General features: G+C 39.5%; 1 protein-coding gene across 5 annotated transcripts in view; it reads right to left on the reverse strand.

The window, feature by feature from the left end:
- Positions 1-24615, reverse strand: part of RUNX1 (RUNX family transcription factor 1) — a 203260-nt gene that overhangs the window by 96684 nt on the left and 81961 nt on the right. Inside the window, exon 1 of one of the 5 annotated variants that reach the window (XM_032778436.2) lies at positions 20284-20359. The exons of the other annotated variants lie outside the window; for them this stretch is intronic. The gene's annotated coding sequence lies outside the window, so the exon portion shown is untranslated. Of the gene's footprint in view, positions 1-20283; positions 20360-24615 lie in introns of those variants that run through there. 5 annotated transcript variants of the gene reach the window in all.

Below are 24615 nucleotides of genomic sequence, written 5' to 3' on the forward strand. Positions count from 1 at the left end.
AGATATAAGGCTGCCATTCTGTCTCTAATCCACTTTGCTATTTCAATTACAATAGAAGACATAATGTAGTAGTTATGTACCCCTCTGACATCTCAGCAACACCCAGGATCTGCAGAGTGAGGTATGCACACAACATAAAAGTCTTAGCTCCAGTTACATTTCTCACGAAAATGAGTGTATGTATCACAGGACAGATTCTGCCACCTTTACTCACACTGACTATTACCTTTAGTGTGATGGAATAAACCCTTGTATTCACACGCTACCCACTACAGGAATACTCTTTGTACAAAGTATGCCTTGTGAGATATCATTTGAAACTCATAATTTGATGGTCAGCATTATCCTGATAAAATATGTGTAGTAACACTGAATGTGAAGTTATAAGATCCGGCTCTCTCTGTCCCTGCCCGCTGCATTTTCTACACCTGAGAAGACAATAGGAAACAGCTGTTGGACTCTGGGGGGAGGGAGGTTCTGACTGAAGAGTTTGATCAGTAATTTTGCTGGAAGAATGTGGTGAGAAATTTGGCTTGAATCTAATATAGTTTGTTAAGTTAGGCACTAGTAAGCTATTTATCTTTATTTTTCTTGTATCAGTTTCTGACTTTTATGCCTCAACATTAACAAGTCACTGGGACCACATGGCATTCACCCAAGAGTTCTGAAAGAACTTAAATGTGAAGTTGCAGAACTATTAACTAAGGTTTGTAACCTGTCCTTTAAATCGACTTTGGTACCCAATGATTGGAAGTTAGCTAATGTAACGCCAATATTTAAAAAGGGCTCTAGAGGCAATCCCGGCAACTACAGACCGGTAAGTCTAATGTCGTTACTGGGCAAATCAGTCGAAACAATAGTTAAAAATAAAATTGTCAGGCACATAGAAAAACATAAACTGTTGAGCAATAGTCAAAATAGTTTCTGTAAAGGGAAATCGTGTCTTACTAATCTATTAGAGTTCTTTGAAGGGGTCAACAAACATGTGGACAAGGGGGATCCAGTGGACACAGTGTACTTAGATTTCCAGAAAGCCTTTGACAAGGTCCCTCACCAAAGGCTCTTACGTAAATTAAGTTGTCATGGGATAAAAGGGAAGGTCCTTTCATGGACTGAGAAACTGGTTAAAAGACAGTGGACAACAAGGGTAGGATATTAAGGAAAATCTCAGAATGGGAGGGGTAACTTAGTGGATGTTCCCAAGGGTCAGTCTAGGACCAATCCTATTCAATTATTCCATAAATGATCTGGAGAAAGGGTAAACAGTGAGGTGGCAAAGTTTGCAGTATGATACTCAATCCTAACTCAAGATAGTTAAGACCAAAGCAGATTGTGGAAGAACTTCAAAAGGATTAATCTCACACAACTATAAGTGATTGGAGCAACAAAATGGCAATGTAAATTTAATGGGATAAATGATAGATAATGCACATTTGGAAAAAAATAACTCCAACTATAAGCATATTAATACGGAATGGGGCAAATTTAGCTACAACGAGTCCAGGAAAAAGATCTTTGAATCATTGTGGATAGTTTCTCTGAGATGTCCACGCAGCTGCAGTAGGCTGATCAAAAAAAGCAAAACAGGATGTATAGGAATCATTAAAAAGGGATTAAGAGAAATAAGACTGAGAATATATTAATTGCCTCTATATATAATCCATGGTACGCCCACATCTCGTAATTTCTGTGATACAGATGTTGGACTCCTCACCATCAAAAAGATATTCTTAGCACTAGAAAGAGGTTTCAGAAAAGGGGCAGCTTTAAAATGATTTTGGGGTTTGGAGAGGTCCCACTGAGGAAAAATTAAAGAGGATTAGGACTGTTACAGGACCTTGGAAGAAGAGAGAGACTAAGGGGGGATATGATAGAGGTATATAAAATCATGAGTGATGTGGAGAAAGTGGATAAGGAAAAGTTATTTACTTATTCCCATAATACAAGAACTAGGGGTCACCAAATGAAATTAATAGGCAGCAGGTTTAAAACAAATAAAAGGAAGTTCTTCTTCACGCAGCGCACAGTCAACTTGTGGAACTCCTTACCTGAGGAGGTTGTGAAGGCTGGGACTATAACAATGTTTAAAAGGGAACTGGATAAATTCATGGTGGCTAAGTCCATAAATGGCTATTAGCCAGGATGGTAAAGAATGGTGTCCCTAGCCTCTGTTCGTCAGAGGATGGAGCTGGATGGCAGGAGAGAGATCACTTGATCATTGCCTGTTAGGTTTACTTCCTCTGGAGCACCTGGCATTGGTTACTGTCGGTAGACAGATACTGGGCTAGATGGACCTTTGGTCTGACCTGGTACGGCCGTTCTTATGTTCTCCATGCTGATTAGGCCTCAACTGGAGTATTGTGTCGAGTTCTGGGGGTCTCATTTCAGGAAAGATATGGACAAATTGAAGAAAGTCCACAGAAGAGCAACAAAAATGATTAAAGGTCTAGAAAACATGACCTATCAGGGAAGGTTGAAAAAAATATTGGGTTTGTTTAGTTTGGAGAAGAGAAGACTGAGAAGGGACATGATAACAGTTTTCAAGTATATAAAAGGTTGTTACAAGAAGGAAGGAAAACAATTATTCTCCTTAACCTCTGAGGATAGAACAAGAAGGAATGGGCTTAAATTGCAGCACGGGAAGTTTAGGTTGAACATTGGGAAAAACTTCCTAACTGTCAGAGTTGTTACGCACTGGAATAAATTGCCCAGGGAGGTTGTGGAATCTCCATCATTGGAGGTTTTTAAGAGCAGGTTAGACAAATCCGTCTAGATAAGGGTCTAGATAATAGTCCTGCCATAAGTGCAGGAGACTGGACTAGATGACCTCTCAAGGTCCCTTCCAGTCCTATGATTCTATAAAGCCCATGATTGGGAGTGTGTTGGGGTCACCCTGCCATATAACCCAGGCAGGCTGCAGTTAAAGACATCTGGTAGTGACCTGCATGCTGGTATCTGGTTGTGAGCAGTCCAGATTGGAGGCTACAACACAAGACATTTCAAGGCACCCCAGATTACAGGGTAGGGGTGACATAGTACATACTCCACTGGTCTGGATTGTACTCTGGTATGTCACACTGACTCCACAAGTAGACAATATGGGACACTACTCACAGAGTCTATACTCAATACACCTACTTTTAATATACACATGACAAGGAGATTTGTTGAACTACTGAGAAGGAGTTCTGAGAATGTCCATTTCTTATTCTTCTGTAGAGCATACCAGACTTCAGATAGTCAGGTGCAAAAAAGCTCCCAGACCCAGCAATTGAGTTGCATGTCATCCACATACCACTGCCTTGGTGAACCTAACATTTATTCCTTCTAACATTCGTGGTGCACATCTAAAAATGACGCTCCACAGAGAAGGCATTTTTGACTCCGAGCTGTTAAGGGACCATGCTTGGGATTTTTACCACAAGATCATTTGCCTGAATCAGAGATGGAGGAAGAAAGCCTAACTGAAATGCAAAGGCCTATTAACCACGATCATCACCACTAATGCATTTTCACAGCCACAGACGAAGCCGCAAGTTAATCTCATAAATTGTTTCTTTTCCACTTAACATTCCACCTGCAACTGATTGCTCAGTGTACCACTTAGATGCTCTAGGCTCTGATACATTGTCGCCAGTCTTATGATAGCTTTTTCCCCACTATGGAACAGCTTCAGTATAAAATTTAGTTTACGGTAACGTATATGCAACAGGATGAAGAAAAAGGTCGTTTCAAATAATCAAGATACAGACTTTAATGTTATTAATAATTGGAAAGTATTTGGATTATAATGAATATTTTACATACATATGTAAGATGAATTCCGGTTAAATGCTGATTTGTTTAATCCAAGAAATGAACGTAATTTTAATATATCAATATTTCACCTTCTTCTGGAATTCATCTCATAAGATTGTTTGTAATGCTGGCATGAGTGTGTACATGTTATGTAGAGTGTAGAGAGGGATGAAGCTATTAAGTCATTTAGTCCATCTTCTTGCCAGTGTAAGAAAACATTATCATGTTTTGTCTGGTTTAGTGGTTTTTTGTTTTGTGTTGTTTGAAATATGGCTGTGGACTTTTGCTCTGTGTTCATACAGCATCTAGCACAATGGGGTCCTGGTTCATGACTGGGGCTCCTAGGTGTGGCCACAAAACAAGTAACAACAATAAAAGGGATTTACAGGCAGGATTTGCCATATGTATTGTGATAGACCCAGGCCAGTTGGGAACAGCAGAGTAGCAGAAGGGAGATATACTGGCCACTGGATAAGTAGTTTTCTGTTCACTGAGTGACCAGAGCAGGGGTGCTCCAGGCTAATGAGAACACCTGACTCCAATTAACCTGCTAAGAGTCAGGTGAGGCTGTTAAGCAACTGACTCTAATTAAGGCCCCTCTGATGCTATAAAAGGGCTCACTTCAGTCAGGTCAGAGGGAGCCAAGGGAGAGGAAGTGCATGCGTGGAACTGGGAGCAAGAGGTGTGCAAGAAGCTGAGAGTGAGTAGGCAGGGGCGGCTCCAGGCACCAGCATGACAAGTGCGTGCCTGGGGCGGCAAGCAACGGGGGGTGCTCTGCCGGTCGCCGCGAGGGTGGCAGACAGGTTGCCTTTGGCGGCATGTCTGCAGAGGGTCCTCTGGTCCCGCGGCTTTGTGCCGCCGAATCCGCGGGACCGGGGACCTCCCACAGGCAAGCTGCTGAAGGCGGCCTGCCTGTCGTGCTTGGGGTGGCAAAATACCTAGAGCCACCCCTGTGAGTAGGCATACTGCTGGAGGACTGAGAGGTACAAGCGTTATCAGACATCAGGAGGGAAAGTCCTGTGGTGAGGATACAGAAGGTGTTGGGAGGAGGCCATGGGGAAGTAGCCCAAGGAGTTGTAACTGTTGTGCAACTGTACCAGGAGGCACTCTAGACAGCTGCAGTCCACAGGGCCCTGGGCTGGAACCCGGACCAGAGGGTGGGCCGGGGTTCCCCCCAAACCTCCCAACTCCTGATCAAAAATAGGAGGAATTGACCTGGCTTCTACCAGAGGGGAAGGTCTCTGGGCTGTTTCCTGACCCATAGGGTGAATCTGTGAGGTGAGCAAATCCACCAAGGACAGGACCCACCAAGGTAGAGGAGGAACTTTGTCACAGTATATGTATGCACATTGTGACAGGGTGCTGGGCAAAGGGTTGCAGATTCAGCCCTCTGTCACGCGTACTCCTCTTTAGGGGAACAAATTAGAGCAGGCTGGAAGTAACCTGGCCCTAATTGAAGAGTCGGAGACAGCTGCTACCTAACTAGCCTGGGGCTGCATAAAAGCCACAGGGGAAGGAAGCCAGGGGAGAGCAGGAGAAAAGGAAAAAGGCAGGGAACGGAAGCAGGGAAGTAGCTCTCCACTCCCTCCTGCCTGCAGATGGTCAATGGTAATTTGTACATGGTGAAATGGTGGTGGGAACGAGCCTGAAAATAAAGTACACCAGTGGTTACTAAACACAGGGTCTCCAAGTGACTTTATCAACCCAACAGGGGCAGGAGCCAAGAGGGCCCTGCCATCCCCTGCTATACACCCTCACACTTTTATATACAACATACTCCTAGTCTTTTAAGAGCTCATGTTGTTAATTATATTTCACTAGTGATTGTATATAATTGCATTTATTTGCTAGCTGTGCATTTATTTGTTTTTAGTGAATCTGAAGTCAGTGGGCCAGATCATCAGCTGGCATAATTCAACATTGCTCCATTGATGTAAACGTTGATCAATTGGCAGCTATGCCAATTTACACTAGCTGTGAATCTGTATTTAAAAATAACTCTTTATTGGGTCTTTTCACCTTTGGAAATTACAAGCATTGCAAGATACAAGGTACTTTACCAAAAATTCTAACACAATTGCCTCCACAGTAGCATGAGTGAATAGAGGGAGGTTTGCAAAGCAGTGTATATCCTGCATATCAAAACAATAAAGTATAATAACAGAAAAGATGCATATAAGGGCCTGATTCTGTATTCCTCATGCAACTGAGTCTCCCACTGAATCAAATGTGGACCCAGGCAATGCAGAATTCTGGCCTTTCATGATGCTTTTTATGGCATGAAATCTTTTTCTAATCTTTATGTTTGTTAAAGTGTCTAATGATAGGAGCTTATTCTTTCCCCATATTATTTACATTTTTTATTTCTCATAATCTTCTCTTTTTCAAATGGTCCTCAGTTCTCAATAGTATCCTTACAGTGTAACCCACTAGAACAGTTTTATTTGACACTTCATTAGCTATTATTCAATTATTTTTTGGGCTGACGCATGCAAGCATCTGCAGTACTTTATATGTCAGTGGGCTGTGGCTACATTAGGACTTTTTTTTATCAAGCAGTGATAGGAAATACTGGTCTCCACCAGCACAAAAAAGCTAGGGGAATTTTAAACAGGTCTGGATATCCAGAACCATGAATCCAATGAGGAATTCATTCTGGAGATGGATTAATTTTTATTTAACCCTCCTCCCCACAAATATCTATCTTTATTGCTATAGAGAGAAATGTTTTTGAGCCTTCAGAATCAGGACAGAAGATACTGCACAAGTTGTGGCAATTCCCTTTAGCTCTCCATGATCGAACACTCCCCCTCTTTCCAACTCCAACACAAGAAGAAAAGACCCAATCCTCAACTGATGTAAATCAATACAGTTCCATTCACACTAGCCAAGGATTGGGGCCAGAGTTGCATTTCTGACATTGGCTGTTTATGAAGCCAAAATCTGACCTTCTGAAGACACATTCAATAGGGTATAGATGGCCCCCAGCCATTTTAGATAAGAGCACAAAGAGTAGCAGAGATAACATTTTAAAATAACGGTACACTGTCTGGCTCAGTAAACTGTTAGTGGGATAGGAGAGAAGTTGTGAGATTCATGGTTCAAGCCCAGGTCAATAGAGAACAGCTATTTGGGTAGTTTGTGTGAAACAGATGATGGTATCAGTTCATTTTCCACTGGACAAGGTAGCCCCAAAATAGTCATTCCAGTGGGTAGCCTTAGCAGAACAGTCATAGACTGAACTGCTCTTTGACCTTCCAAGGTGGGGTTGAGGCATTCTGGTAGGGCAAGAACTTACATTGTTGCTGTCTATTCTAATAAATACAGGATTGTATCCTCCTAGACTGTCAATCAGGCACCTCAAAATATTAAATTGACTTCAAATATGCATAAATAAGGATAGAATTTTGGCACAGAGGTCACAGAAATAGCAACTTTGAATAAAATCAGTGAAATCTTGGAAATGGCTTGTGAAATCACAGTTGCTTAGGCCCCCAGGTTGAGTGGCATTGTGACTTGGTGCACAGGGTTGCAGTGCCACTCAGGTTGGGCCATCTGCATAGATGGATATGGAGGGGAGGAGTAGCCAAACCTGAGTTGCACTAAGACTCTGTATGCCAGATTACAACATCCGGAGTTGGGAGCCAGCCTCAGCCCCATGAGACAGGAGCCACCACTGCAGGGTGGACTTGCTTTCCAGCATCCCTCCTCCCTGCCCTGGCCTTATTTTTCAGCACCTCCACTATACTCCTGTGTATGCTGCTGTACCAAAACCTATATTATTTGGTGACCTTTCTGTGACTTTTTGTTTTTTTTCCCCACATCCCTTCTGTGAAATTTACTAAAAATTTCCATGCAAAAATCGTAGCTTTAAAAACAAATAATCACAAAAAAAGGATTACTTTGTTTTGATTGGAAACCATCAAAATTTCTTCAGGAAGCTTGTTTTTTAAAATACGTTTTTTCTTTATCTAGTTAGGTTGCTATAACAGCTTCAATCTACAATAGATCTCCTGTGGAGGTCACAGCGAATCATAATAGACAACACTGGACACTTCCTCTCAAGTCTCCCACCCTCATCTGTCCATGATAAGATCTGTACATGACAGAAAGATGAGATACACTCCTCAGTGAGAGAGATGTGAAAATTATCCCGTTATCTGTGGAAGCGGGATTCTGAGACACATGATGTGAGAACAGAGTGGGTTAGACTAACATAATGCTGTCTTCTCATCCTTTCATGTAATTGTCACAGAAAATGAAGAAATCCAACAAGGATAACCAGTTTAGGTTTCCTAACTCAAGTGTACAATATTTTAAATAATCTTAACTATAAAATCTTACTGAGCCTGATTATCTGATCCATTAACCCCAAGTGTAACTCCACAGTGATTTAGTAGAGATCTTCTTGTTTTACACCGGTTCAAGTCAAAGGAAAATTGAGCTATTTGAGTTTAGTTGTGTTAAAATAAAAAATCTGCAGTTTCAATTGATTAGTTACAAATCAACTCTCAAATAACTATTAAAAGTACAGAACATTTATAAGCATGAACAAATCTGTATAGGGTAGCAAGACATAGTGAATTGTACACCAACTATCTTAATATTAGCCACTCCGTAAGCTACATTTATTTAAAAGGGAATTTACCGTATATTCTGGCAAATAGTTTAGCAAGTTTGGCTGGGGAGCATATCTGTTTACAGCCTTTCATTAGCCGATGTGGTGTATGATACCAGTGACACAATGGGTTATCTATAAATTGCCAAGTTTATTTTGAGCACAATGCTACACTGTAATCTGTTTTTCCCTTCAGTACTTACGAAGGATTATAAAGTTACGCATTAAAAGCGCTTTAGCCCTGTTCTGTGTTAGGCAATAGTCAAGCCTTTCTTAGCCAATGTGTATTTTGTTTGCATGGTTTTAAAATGGGAATTATAAAACTGGGAGTGCCAAGAGGAAGAATGATCACCGCTAAATTGAGCCTAAACATAACTGTGTCAAACAACTTTATCTACTCATGTGATTTAGCACTAAACAAAGCATTTCTCATGCAGTCCACTTAGGAATCCTATTTATTTACAGTGTATCAAAAGGGATGTTTTTTCAATCTACTGGACAACAAGAATTACACCCATCACCTGAAAACTAAATCTAAAATACAGCAGATCTTTCCAACTTTTATCATTTTATCAAAGCTTAATGTGTATGCAGTAGTTATATAGTGCATGGACACCAACAGTTTATGGTGTTGCCTCCTGATCACTTCCCTCCCACCACCTCATAAATCACTTCTTAGACCATGGTGCTGGAGAAAGCACTCTCTAGAAGGACAACATGTCGCTGCTTTAGAAGGCAAAAAAATATTCTTCAGATGTTGCAAACTACTTCAGGCATAGGGTAAGTTTATCACTTGCACTCTGCCCTGAAAGAAACATTGGGATGGTGTCTCATTTTCTTGGCTGAATGCTATTTTTGAAAAAATGTACCAAACTTCACATTTTCTGTCATTATTTTTTGTCCTTCTCCTCAGTACATGCAAAAGAATGCTACTGGTGGGAAAAAAAAACTAGAATAGCAACTCTTACAGACTGAACTGGTATATGTCTTATAATTTTACAGCCATATGCCATGTATTATGTCTTAAAGCCCATATGGAAAATTAGCATTGTTGAACTCTGTTCAGTATGTGCATGTTATCACCAAATGATTAAACAATACCTCCAAAACACTGTATAATGGAACAAGGAGCATACCCCTCTCTTGACAGAACAATAGTATATGTTCACTTCAGCACAGAATTTGGCCCCGAATCTCTGATTTAGAACCAATGAGATTAGGACTTTGAAAGGGTAGCATGAGGTAGAAATCAGTACAGAATGTATTCCCTTGTTTAGTTTAAATATAACCTTTATAATGTTAACAGTAAACACCTGAGAATCACTCCGTGCCAACTGGTTGAAACAGAAATCAATAGGAAGAAAGTGAAGGATTGTAAAATGGGAATTAAAAATAATAGATATGAAAATATTATTCTACTATTCCTAATCCTTATTCTGGCCTCCTATCCTTGTTCAGTATGGTTTTGAGTAGAGCAATAACTAGTCATATTAATAATCATACCAGGGTCATATTATGCAACTCAGGTCCCTTTTACACCACAATGCTGTATTGTATAGTTATGGATATAATTAGTGGAAAGGGACAGCTAAGAGCAGTGATAATACCAGGATGATGTAAAAGGAAACAAAATTTGCATGCTGTCAAATATATGAAAGACCGAATATGTTGTATTTTATTCTGGCAAATGATTCATTTGAAAAGCACCATAAATAACATTCTCAGCCTATATAGAACTACAACAGAAATTGATCTAAGTGGAACCTACTGAATTGACCAATGTGTCATTCAAGCCAAGTTATTCTGTCAAATTATATATTTTTCTTTAGCTTTGATATGAAACAAAAACTCTTTTTTATTCCATCAATATTTTTTGAAGGATTTAAAGACATAATATATGGGCCTAGAGTGACCAGATATCCCAATTTTATAGGGACAGTCCCAATTTTTGGGTTTTTTTCTTATATAGGCTCCTATGACCACTCATTCCCATCCCGATTTTTCACATTTGCTCTCTGGTCACTCTATATGGGCTAGACCTTCAGCTGGTGTAAATCAGCATAGCCAATCAGCATAGCTCCATAGATTTTAATATACATTTATTGACAATTCTCATTTACACAAGTTGCCCCTGTAGGATAACACTGCTTTTCTGAAGTAGCTAAAATGTCAAACAGCAAGTACAACCTAATGAACTCAATCCTAGCCCTAAAGTCAGTGGCAAAATCCCCACTGACCTTGATGGAACCCAAATCCATAGTGTGATAATGAAAATTACCTTTAAATTTCTTCAGAGGAAACAACTCATTTTTAAAAATCTTACAACATATTTAACAGTCTAGTGAAAGCCAATGTATATACACTAATATATTTTCATATTACTTTTAAGCTCTTTCCCATCAAATAGTTCCCATGTTTACACAGTAGTAGAGATCTCCATGATAACACACCAACAAAAACTTTTGAATAGAAAGATAAAATAAACCTTTACCAAAGATACCAGTGGTTGCTCTGTTTTTCCTCATCAGGTACATGGCCCAGGATAGAGGAGATGACATGCCAAACTGTCCATGGTTCATGTTTAAATTTAATGTGATAACCAAGAAGTAGCCAGACTCTGCAAAAGACCAGGAAAAACTAAACAAGACCAGAGTGGAGCTCTTCCTTTTCACTTCACTCTTTTTCTGCCCTAGAGATCATTATTTAACACAAGCAAATTGAAAAATGACATGCAGTCATGCTTAAATATGCTTTTTTTTCTTTTCACTAACCAAACTCACAAGAGACTTCACTTTTTTTTTTTGCCTCAGGCACTTATAGACTGGAAATTTTCATTTAGCTACTCATATGATTTTTCCCCCTTACTCAGTCAGAGTGGAAATGGATGAAGGTTTACAGTTTACAGGTTTGCTGCTGGAAATGAGGTTGGAACTGCTTTGTGGAATATTTTGTTGTTGTTTTTGCTGATAGATTTTCTTCAGGATATATCCATTATCAGTAGACAAAGTAATAAATAATAATAACAATAATGATTTTAATGTAGTGTTTTCATACTCAGAGTACTTCACAGTCATGAACACCATATAGTGGTACCATAATAGTACTTTTATTTACAAAGAGAAGATTATTTCAGGGACTATATTATGCAAGTTAGGGCCAAACCCTGCTCAGCCTATTCATGGGAATAATCCTATTGGAGACACTGGGACAAGTACTTGCATGAGTCAGGAGAGAAGGATTTGGCCATTACTTCATGCTGATAATTGTAAAACAGCACAAGAACAAAAGTTAGCCGGTACCCGTGCAGCTTGCAACTGTACTAACAGACAAAGTTATACACTTTACTACTCTAGAATGTAGAAGGATATTATCCTTCACAGGAGCATATGAATTAACATGATAGACTGAAAAAAAATATTACATCTGTTCTGTCACTATGAAATTCAGTGACTTCACAGAGGAGAGCATAAGTGCTCATGAAAATGTGTATTTGTGAATTTTTGAAAATGTTAAGCCAGATTCACCAGTACATTCCCCTTCTTTTGCAAGCCAGATTTAACACTGCTTTATGTCACTGAAGTGGAGCAAGGAGGCAGGGCATACCAGTGAATCTGGCCTCCTGACTTCACAATGTGAATTTATATTGCACTGTACTTAGGGTAAATCATGTTTTGAATGACACAGACACTATTAGCACAATGAGTGTGTAGTTCAGGGTAGCAGTCATGAACTCAGCAGCTCATATGGTGGTTGACATTTGATTTTTGACTTTTTTTAAAGAAAGGGAATTTTGACTAGAAAGCTAAACATATTCCCTGTTTGTCTTCACTTAATCTTTTGTGCCTCATTTCTCCATCTGTAAAATGGAGAGACAATTATATACTGTGGTGACAAGGAGGATATAAGTATCTAGATAAGCAATGGTAAATTGCACCTGGAAAATGTCAGACAGGCTGAAAGGACATTGCTTTAAGGAGACAGTAAAACAGAACTTCATCAAGAGCAGGCCCGAAGGGCCAGATCCCAAACCACTGAAATCAAAGCGAGGCTTTTAATTGACTTCAGTGGGCTTTGGATCACACCCTTAATGATAACCATACAGAAGCCCGCCTTTGGACTGCACTGCTGACTGGGTAGCAGCCCACATGCTGCTATATAAACATTTCTAAGGACTTCTTTTTTTTTTTTAGGAAGTGTATATGATCATTTTATCATATCAGGATTTAGGGTATTTTATTTTTTTAATAGCATGGAGAAAGTAACTGCTCATGTATTGAATTTTGAGTTTCAAAATATTGGCTCAATCCTTGCTGTCATTCAGAATGTGGTGCCTTACTGAAGTCTATTGGTGGGTGTGTATGGATTGAGGCAAGCATTAGGCCCTTAGATTTATTATGGATTTGTCACTTACCAAAATTCACATTTCAAGTCGAAGCCACTGTTGAGTTTTTATATATGATATAAATTAAAAAACTTCTTTGTAGCTGTAATTTGATGTAAAATTTCGGCTAACAGATTTTATGATCAATGCCCTGATCCAACAAACACCTACATTTAAATTACATATAATTTTTTAAACTCCTGTTACATATCAGGAATAGCACCATAGCTACCACAAAAGATGCAACAAATTTTAAATTTATGGCTGGCTAAAACTGATATACAGATTTGTGTAGTAGCTGTTTGTCTTTTCATCTCATACTGACCAGAAACACAAGCAGCATTATTATTTTTCTTCTTTATTGTAACAGTCTTTCTTAGGTAGCAGGAAACAGATCTTTACAAGCAGTGCACCTAATTTTCCCAGGAAAAAAAATGGAGAAGGGGAAAAAATGACACAAAATTCTACAGCACAACCTTTACCATCCTAGTCACTGTTGCACAAGCTTGTGTTGTAACAGTATTCAACTGTAACAGAAGGACTGGGAGGGACCTCAAGCAAATGTTTCATCAGCTGCATAGCAAGATGTTTCCTGGGTTTTGCAGACAGTGGTTCAGTGAAGGTACAATAATCTCTGTTGCCGACCAGATAAAGCACCCCTGCCAGCCACTATCTTCAAATGCTAACAATATGGATAAGATTCTTTCTTCCCATGCCATTGGCTCCGAGCTTTCGCAATTTACAGATCTTTATTACTAGACTCCTTCATTCATGTTTATCAGACAGTTTTCATCTTCCTTTTCCTAATGCTTGTTACCTCTCTATCAGAGTTTGAGCATCTTGTGTACATTTACATGAAGATAAGAAATGCTGGGGCTGCATAATGGACACCTTTGTTGTCACCAGAATGCATAGCCGTCTAGGGAAAATGGAGTTCAGATTGTTAATGGAGTTGGGGTTTTTGTTTGTTTTTAAATTTGTCATTGTAATATAATGTTTTTGGTTGAGCCTGGTGATATAGTAAACTGAGTAGGATTTGAAAGACTTTTACTTCAATTTCATTTTATTTTGTGGTTTCTGCTATGTAGAGGAAGCTTTCAATTCTTGCAAGAGAAAATTTTCACCCCCCATTAAATGAGCTTTGGCAGTCTTATATATGAGAATGAGACCCCAATTGTATTCTTATTGCCTCAGACGTGCTCACAAGTCCATAGGCCCCATCTCAGATGTTGGCAACAGAAATGGCATAGCCAGAAGAGAGGTGATAGTGGCATTCTTAATTCCTATATATTCACAGAGAAAATCTTTTTTATGCTAATTCTAGACCCCGTGCATATTTAAGCACAATAGGCTAAGACAGTCGTTTCAACATTTGGGACCTAAGTTTCAAAGGTGCTGTGTATCTGCAACTCTCATTGACTTCAGCTGGAGATGTGAGTGCTCAGCACTTCTGAAAATCTGGCCTTTGATAATGTTTTCACTGAAGATGGTATCACAATAAGCAAGGACACAGCATGCAGTTTACAGCTAATCCACAATGGTTTTCACAAATTATTTCCTAAAGCAAAAATATACATACCAGGTTAAAATAAGAGAGAGTAGTAGAGAACAAGAATGTCCTATCTTGTGGTGCTCCATTTGTATGCATATGAAAAGGAAGTACAAAACAGTGGTGGATTCAGGTTTCCAATCTGACGGTGACATTAGCAATATATCTTCAAAGTTTTGATCTTAAAAATCAGTCAGTTAACAAAAACTGGTACTTTCCAAAGTCACACAGTATTTTAAGTGTCATCTTAGACGTCTGTTCTCAAAGTTCAGAGTCACCCTAAATCTATTTATTTACTTGTAACGTTGATGTTTAATCAAAAATGTTATTGGGTTCTATATAGGAGTAACTGCCTGAAATTCTATGGCCTGTGTCATCTAGGAGGTCAGAGTGAGGCATTAATCGTCTCTTCCAGCCTTAAAATCTATCTTAAAAAAAATGCCAGAAAGATTATCCAAGATGGTATTGAGAACCTTACTTTCTGGTAAAAAGTATTTTTAGGTTTCTCTGAACTGAGCTAAGTGAATTACATATTTTAAAGTATAATTCCAACAAAAAGAGAGGCAGGTAAGAATAAAACAGGATGTACTACATGTCCTGTTTTCAATGTACAGCACCATCTTTAACTGGCATTGAACCACTGAATCCTTTTTGCAGAGTGTTTAGCAACTCTCCATTGAAGCAGGTTATTTTTCTAAATGCTAGATGTCTCATGCATTCTCTGTTGATTCTGACAGGATTGGTAAAGTGCGGTCGAGGGTGAGATTCCCTAACAAATCCATAGAGCTACTGTGTAAAATCCTAAAGACAATGACTTTTTTGTTGAGATGTTTGCACAGGCTTCCACTGTGCAGAAACTGGGCATACTCTTCTAAGAGGCCACACCTTGAGAGACAGTTTGAAGCTGCAGATGTTTCATTTTATTTATTTTTTGGCACCTTACTGAATATTTAAAAGTTATCAAAAGCTAATATTTTGGCAGGCTCTTTTTTTTTTCCCATTAATGCCTCCTTTAAAAATGGTCTAAGCTGTAAACTTGTTACTTTCAGAAAAATACCAGTATTTCAAATCTGCAGTAACACATTTATTGTGTTTCCTGTGAAGAACAACAGTCTGGAATGATGTGCCTGAACAGTCCAAAATGCTGAAGTTTAAGTATGAAATAGCATCATTTAAGCTATATCATGAAAGGCAGCTTCTCGTGTAGAATCTACATTTTTTTTTTTTTTTTTTACTTCTCATTCTTGCCTTCATGGCTTCTGCTGACCATTACTGCAGATTTGCCCAGAAGCAGGAAAATATTGCTTCAAGTGCACATATCGGCCAGGAGGGGGAGCTCCTTAATGACCAGCCAGGCCAGCAATCCCCAAATCAGCTAGCTATATCCACTGCCAAGTGACAACTTACTGTTTGTCTCAGAGAATCTGGGCAACCTCTACATCTCTTCTTTGATGTCTGCAGAGACAGAGCTCTACACTGACAAGTAGTTTCCATCTATCCTCAGCTAACAACTATTATCACGAGAGAACTGCTGTGCAGTAATATACAAGTGGTGAGTACACCTGTAAACACACACACACTTTTCTCAAGCCAAGCTTAAATTCAGTACACAAGATTTTCTGCTTATATCAAACAAACTTAACCTGTAATTGCTGAGGTACCAAAAGACTGAGATAGGGTCAAAGTCTGCTGGCACAACTCCAATGATTTTACTGGAGTAATGCCAGCAGAGAACTTGGCCCATAGAGTCAGAACTGTCACCTGAACTGATTTAAAATAAAGGTAGCACTGATGTGCCTAAAGAAACCTCAGCATGGTCAAATGTGGAGGCTGCAACTTTATTATCCTCTAATATCAAACCAGGGCAAATCACCCAGCAGGCTTGTTCTTGTATGGATTTCAACTGGCACCAATAGCCCCAGGCACCCTCAAACTGAGGGGGAGTATGAAGGCCATGCTCCCTCTACACCCTTAGGTCAGGCAAGAGATCCTGACTGGAAGCCAGAGTCCCAACCTTCTCCATGCCAGAGGTAGAAGAGATAAGAGAAGCCACAAGTGCACCAGACACAGAGGCCAGGCCACTATTGCCCAGGCAGGCCACTGGGTTTTAGAGTCCTTCACTGGTCCCTTTCAAACCCACCAACTGCACTGGAAATCACCAAAGCTAGGACAATTGTAATTTAACCCCTCAAAACCAGAGCTCCTGGATGTAGAGTGCAAGGTGAAAAAACTCACACAGCAGCTCACCAGTTTTGCCCTATGGGAAAAATCCCTTCCAGACACCAAAACTGGGAACCAGCCTAACCTGCAGCATTGTACAGATTTAGCAACCTTTTGAAAGGTGGAAAGGGTAGCGCTGAAACAGACAGCTTCCCCACCCAGGAAAAATACTGTACACTCTTTCACCCCCGCCCCCTACATCAGATGGGAGTCAATCATTTGGTCCCACACCATCCCTACTGCCCTATGGCTGCTGGTACGTGGGACAAGCTCCAGAGCCTGGACTGGGATGCAGCATGTAACCCCCCCATGCTATGTCACACAAGGAAGGCGGAGGTGGGGAGAACTGTCTCCATATGCCTGAGGTGAAGAAATGGAAGGGGCATGTGGGCCATGTGCCTCAGTTGTTCCATCCAAGATCCTGCCCCAACAGTATCTTCACAGGCCCCATCTCCACCAAAGCTCCCTCCTGGCTAACAGGCTGAGTATTTTAAAACTGAGCATACTAGTTATTTTAGAACCTTAGCCTGCTTGTTTCCTCAAACTGAAAATTTAAGGAGGGGCCACATCACACAGAGCAGCCTGATGGATTTTGGATAGAAAATATCTTGTAATCGTAGAGGGATGACAGGTGTGCCATCTGCCTCTAAACAGTGCTCCTCCATGGCTTGCTGTGAGGGCTGAACAGAGAGAGTCACAGTCAAAATTTTATTAGATAACCAATTTAAAAAAAAAACAAAACTACACAGCAGGTCAACAAGGGAGAGAACAAGTCATGGGATATGAGAGCAAAGGTAGAAACTGCCATATTCCAGTGAAACGTCTTGAAATGTGATTTACACTTATAAGGCTTTATTTTGGCTTTCACATTAAGGGCCTGCATTGGAGAAAGGGGAGGCTGTTCCATCTCAGCACCAGTCTCTAGAAGCATTCTGGCTGGATCAGCTTGTATTCTTCTGGGAGTCCATGGCAGAGAGTGAGTTGAAAGGGGGAATGCACACTCCCTTCTTTGCTGGTCCTACTCCACTGACAGGTGTGGAGAATGCTACTGCTATTCTTCCCAATCTCACATGCTATGGAGCATCTAGTTCTTATTAACGGGGATCCGGCCAGGTCGTGAGATTGCAGATGAATTCAGACTACCCAGAGTGTAATTGCCTTTAGGTGCTTTACACTGCAAGACCTTGTTCTGTGAAAAAGCTTTCCCACAACGATCAAAAACAAAATCCCATCCCTCTCAATCCTAATCCCTGTCCCCCACACACAACCCCCAGCAACCTACCAAAATAGGGTCCCCTACACCCAGGGAAGGGAGAAGAACAGAAAGCTTCTTGAAGTCCACTAGGGACCTCACCATGCATCCCTAGTTTATCTACAAGTACCTATGACAGGAGGAGCACAAGAACCTAGATTGAGGATGCCCCTTGTGAAGTTCTGTTAGGGGATGAAGGACTGGTTGTGCCCTCCTCACATAGCCTGGATCTCCAAAGATTCATAGAATAGTCTTCATGGTTATTCTCAGTGGGAGACTCTCTCATGCTATCAAAACTTTCTAATTCCTTTAACAGCTGCCTTTACCTGGCAATCCAGCATTTTCACAATTTCGTACCTTCCACCACTCTTTCTGCCCCTGTAGCCTATTCAATAATGTTGATTAGGCTTCAGGGCAGAAGCAGCATTTTGCACTTTCTTCTAGGGCAGGATTTCAGTTGGGGAGAAAGCTCAATCTTGCTTTCTTTAATAATTCAAATGGCAGTATTGTGTGGATACTCTTAACTGCTACTTAAAAGTAATTAATTGATTTTCTGACATATCAGTTAACAATGTATTGCACTGACATGAAGTTGTGATTTTGCTGTTGATTGGGCTAGATGACTAGATGCATCATACTCAGTTCAGGAGTTTAGCTTAGAAGTCTCTAAAAATATTCAGCTATAAAAGGAAAGGCATTTTACAAGTAGTGTTGACTAAAACTTGAACCCATATGCAACTTTAACTGTTCTCAAATTAAAGTATTGCATTGTTATTGCAGTGGACTGATCATATTTAAATTTAGAACATTCAGTAGGTATGAAAACACACACACTGAATTTAAACAAGAATGATATCTACAGATGTGTTTTCTGTATCACACACACACACCCCGTACTGAGAGAAGTTACTGAAGTTTCTATATTGTTTATGATAAGCCTAGTACTCCATTTGAAACTCCTGAATGCTGAGGACATATATGGATGACTCTGAAGCACCAGCAGAAAGAAGGAAAACAAAGAGATAAATCCTGGGGTCAGGAGATGGGCTATATAGACTTTCATCTCTATTGCAGGTCATCACTTCCAATCAACTCCAAGTTAGCAGTGACTAGAACTTGTGCTTGTCTCTATAAATATGTGCAGCAGTCACAGGGTTAAATAAATTGTATGAACCAAGGCCAACCTTTTCAAACCTGGTATATAAAATTAGGCACCTATACTAAAAGAGAGATGATTTTCTGCACCTTTAGCGCCCCTTGACTTCGATGGGATTTTTTTCACTAACTGAAAATCAGGCCCCTGTTACTTAGCTACCTAATCCTGGATTCAGAAGTTTACTTTAAGGTACTCATGTCTGAAAATTTTGGCCTGAATACACAGTGGGGAAGATCCTATCAGAAATATTTTCACTTGTTAGGGATGATGTTACATTAGGAACATAAGAACACCCATACTGGGTCAGACCAAAGATACATCTAGCCCAATATCCTGTCTTCCGATAGTGGCCAATGCCAGATGCCCCAGAGGGAATGAACAGAACAGGTAATCATCAAGTGATCCATCCCCATCACCCATTCCCAGCTTCTGGCAAACAGAAGCTAAGGACATCATCCTTGCCCATCCTGCTAACAGCCATTGATGGACCTATCCTCCATGAACGTATCTAGTTCTTTTTACCCATTTGTGGCTCTGCTTTGCTCCGTCATGTGTAAATCATACAATCAAATGCCTAACTTTTAAAAATACTTCTGATAATACTTCACACTACTTAGTATAGATTTGCCATTATCTTCAAAGGGATACCTATTCTCCATCTCTTGCCCCTGCTTACACAACAGCAAAAGAACACAACTTAAAGGAACAACTCAAATTTGCCTCCAAATTTAGACTTTTACAAGCACAAGCTATTACTGGCTATGTTATTTCTTTTCCATGTTTATTTCAAGAAAACCCTCCATTTTTGGATTTACTTGATGCTGCCACAGAATTTCCAGTTTGCCACAGGTTTTGCACTGCAATGCTACAAAGCCTGGGGCCTTGCAGTAGAATGTCGATCCATTCGTTCACATAGTCCCTGGGTCTTGAGCCTATATAAGAAAAGTGCTTGACAGAACTTGAGTTGTTAATACATGCTTCAGGTTAAAATTTTCTCCTACAGTTTTAGTAAGTCATTCTTGTTAAGAAGATGCCAACAGCTTCCTGCATTCCATCATATACCCAGCCACACTGGCCACTGAACCAGGAAGCCTTCAGCCACTAATAAACTAAATTCTCCATGACCGTCATCCCTGTGAAAATATGCTGATATGTGAACTTCACTGTGCATGCAATGCATAGAACAGAGCTTAACATAGTGAAATATGAAATAGCTTAACATTCAGAATTATTTATTATCGGTCTTTTCCAATGTTTTCTTTTGGCTGCTAAAAAGCTTTGAATTACCAGACATTGTATCCTGACTTACTTAAACTTCAGAAGAATGGTAACAGGAGAACCAAGGCAGATTCAGTAATGCATATTCTGTGAGGTGTTTAGGTTAAGAATAGATGAGTTCTGAAAAAGAAGAGAGGCCATAAATAATTAACGTCCCTCTCTGTAGATGGGAGAAAAGTATCAAGATTTTGCTGAAGTCATTGATTGATTTTCTGACACAACAACTGAAAAGATGTGAAAGCAGCCACTTGGAGTGCAGTGTCAGATATGCAATCCATTGTTAAATGGAATTCTGCATTTTAGTTACTAACACAGCTTGTGTTCCACTGATGACATTATTATAGAGTACACATTAAACTTAACAGAAATGAAAGACTGAGGAAAATATAGGCCAAATGGACAACTAGATGTTTGAATTAAAAAAAACAAAAACAAAAACCCTAACAACCCAAAACAGAAAAGAGAAGTGTTGCTTTATAAACAAGGTACTGTTACACTGATGGGGAAACTGTATTCACTTCTATTTACAAGCAGTTTATTGCCTTGAATATCTGATTTCATATATCACGTCATTAATAGGAGATAGAACACTGAATGAATTAATTGGTCACTAATGACAGCATCCTTTCATTTCTTCCTTTTTCAGTACAAATTCAGATACGAAAAGATCTGTTATATGCAAACAGGTGAAAAAAATTCCTGTGGAGTCAAACCTTATCATGTATATCCTACAACACACTGTGCCTTTTTTATATTATTCATGTCAATCTGAATCAGAGGTCAAATGAACAGAGCATAGGCACATCTGAGCTAACAGCAGTATTGAAGAGAAACATGGACCTCTTAAGACTACAATTTATTGTTCATTATGAAGTCTTCCTTATTCCACTTTTCTTCACAGTGCCTGAATTTAGCAACTGTATATTACGAATGTATATGTAGGAAGGCATAATTCCATGTGCTAAACATACATTCCCCCAAACCCAACATTTCATATGGTGTAAAGGGAAGGTTTTGTTTTGTTGGTTGCCTTCACCAATCACTGGTGCACTCACAGCAAAATGAAACTTACTAGTACATTTGATCTTTGGTATCTGGTCTGGTGTTTATATAGCTATTTCGAAGCAATCAGATGGTGCATGATGATAAGCCTACTTTACAAAATTTGGAGGAGGATGTAGGATCAAAAGGAAAAGGAGAAAAAGAAATGAATGGGCTGTGTACACAGATTTATACTGGTTAGTAGACTCCAAAATGAACTAGATGAAGCTATTATATAAAACATCAAAACCCAAAAACTATATCGAGTTTAACATGTTTGAATTATTCCTGTTGAATCCCTGGAAAAGTTAGATAGTCTTTCTTTTCTTGATATAATATCGACTATTAGTTATTACTTGTTAACCAGTGCCAAACGGTTAGTACTATGCATGACACAAAATAAATCAGTCTCTGTCCTGAAGACCTTACAATCTAGCAGATTCTTCTGTAGTACAGGGAAATAGTTAATTGAAAGTGTTGTGTGGGCTCCTCCCTTCCCACTCACAATCATACAATATCCTTGTGGTTCCTACACAGTTACACACATGAAAAGGTAACATTAGGAAAACATTTAGGGCTTGATTCTTAATTACACAAAGGCCTCTTTGCTCTGCTCTAGGAACATAATGTAGCTTATAATCCATATTAAGACCCTTGTACATTGTCAGAGTGGTGTAAAAGGGCCTTAGATAAATGAAAATCTGACGCTTAATGTACTTTAATATGATTGAGCAGCGGCAAAACCGGAAAAACCAGCACTTAATGAGCAGCCACCTTTCTGCAGACCACCAACGAGAGTTCTATGACCACCAGTGGTCCACAAAGCACAGCTTTGGAACCTTTGCAATAGGGAAAGAAATGGTACACACTGGAAAGCCTAGAGGGTGAAATAATTTATAGTGTTGGGGTATTTTAAAATGTTCATTCACTTCTCCTGGGCAACCCGAAGAAGAGAGTCTTTAGATGGGACATGAATGCCGAGAAGGTGGGACACAGTGAAGTAGGAGATGGAAAAAGATATGAAGATGGAAAGAAGAAAAGACAAAAAGGGCACTGACGGCTGCTCTTGATTGCTGACAAAATGAACAGGCTGGGAGAACGCATTAGTGGCCATGTGGACAATAAGTTCAACCAGTGAAATCCTGGACCTATCGGCAAAACTCCCATTGACTTTAATAGGGCCAGGATTTCACCCAAGATATTTAAATGTAACACAGTGGACAATGGGAAGCCAATGAAGGAACTGAAAAAGGTGGAGATTACACAATCTGGTAATATATTATTAAAATAACAGTCACATCACATCACAGTATATGAGAAGAAAATACTTAGAAATTCTTCTGTCTTTTTGCCATATCCTGTCATTTGTCTATATCCCAAAGTCCTCTTGACCTCAGTCAGAATTCTGTAATGGCTTCTGAGTATTAGCATTTGGAGTCCTGCTCTTGCTCAGGTGACTGGGGCAAGGAAATTAGTTTATTTGTCTTCCCAAGACTTCCAAGTGCCATGGGGATTCTTGGTTTTTCCTCCTCTCAGAAGGGAGGCTAGTAGAAAATACCACATGAACAGAATTTCTGGTGGTATTCCAGCATTCAGGTAGCAGCTGACTAACAACAGGAAATGCACACTCAAAAAATGGGAAAAAAAAAAAAGGTAAATAGTAAACGTTAAACTTATTTGAAAGTTTGATTCTCGTTTAATTGGGCCAGTTCACCAACTCTACAGAAAAGACAGGTGCAAAGTAATTAGCTAGTATCACATTATTTTAACTTTCAGCATAAGCACTATAAGTAAAGGGAAACAGATAAGAGACTTGCCAGTTAAATCTCATACTGGCTCTGTAGGATCTGTGTATAATTATTTTACAATACCACAAAGTATTGTGTGTGTGTGGGGGGGGCATCATACAAACCCTCAAGCAAATAGATCAGCTGGTCTATTTGTGTAAGAAAGGATTTGCTGGACTGGACCCTGGGGCAGTTGCTGAATGGCATGCTTATCTAAAACACAGAGAGCCAATCATTTTTGAACAATTATGACAATAGATAAAAGCGAGACAGACTCTGATTTAAATGCCTGATAATAAAAGCTTACACTGAGAGATGGTCAATAAAAACTTAGTAACAATAATAAAAATTTAGTCTCGACTCTACAAGAAAATGCATTAGATGTGAACACGGCATGATATCGTGATACTGAGGAAAAGATGGGTGATCCATACAGAAGTCTGTAATCTATTTCCAGTGCTACCAGGAACACAAAACCACTCTCTGTTTATCAGGTACCAGTGAGATTGTCTGAAAATAAGTGAGTTTGGTGGTTTCTGTTCATTTCTCAATGGTTTGTAATCTACCACATATCTATCCATTTCCAATGGAGCCTAACTGCTGAGGAAAAAATCATTTACCAATTAGCATGGAGATAAAAATATTTCTGTCTCCAATTGGGTGGTCTCTTTTACAGCTGAAATGAAATTAGATCCAGGACATGGCAGGTATGTCTTAGGTTAAAGCTCATAATACTGAATATAAAATTCAGTTTGGCCTAAGACAACTATTACAGAATTCTAGGAGACACTGAGTTTGGAACTTTGCACACATATGATTTGTGAAATACAAAGTGAGAAGTATTATGATACAGAATAAAACTTGGCAGGTTGATTTGTGTTGCCACAGCTTTTCTGCAAGTCTTGCTACTTTAATATGACATGAATTATGTAGCTATAGACTAAATATACATTACACATATGAGTCAAATATATAGGAAAATCCAACTGCTGTAAACAAACAACCTTCAAATCATAACTTTAACATCAGTAACCATGGGGCAGATTATTATACCTTTATTGGCGCTGAATAGTAAGGGTATTCCATTAATTTCAATTGAACTTCTTTTCAAGTAAGTATGGTAAGAATATTGCAATCCATCTCAATGACAGTTACTTTTCACTAATGCAAATATGACTTTTCATTGCCTCAAATTCAGTCTCGGAATTTTGCCCTCTGTTTTGTGCATGTTGCACAAACATAAACAATCAGAACAAAGAAAAGTTAGACAAGTTATATATGCTATATATAAGTTATAAGCATGTGTTACCAGGCTTTGCTCCAAAAGGATTTTCTGGAAATACTGCTGGTGGGCCCTCTCCCTCCTAGGACAGCAGACATTCGTATGGGAAACCACTGCTAGCCCTAAGTCGCTCCCACCAGGAGAGATTCTTGTATAAAAACTACTGGTGGCCTACATACCCCTCCATCAGTAGGTCCAATTTACATTTGTTGCCCAGTGCTACATGAACTTTTTAACTGCATTAGGTTATGGT

The sequence above is a fragment of the Chelonoidis abingdonii genome, chromosome 1 (genome assembly GCF_003597395.2).
Source record: "Chelonoidis abingdonii isolate Lonesome George chromosome 1, CheloAbing_2.0, whole genome shotgun sequence".
In the NCBI taxonomy this organism is placed as follows: Eukaryota; Metazoa; Chordata; order Testudines; family Testudinidae; genus Chelonoidis; species Chelonoidis abingdonii.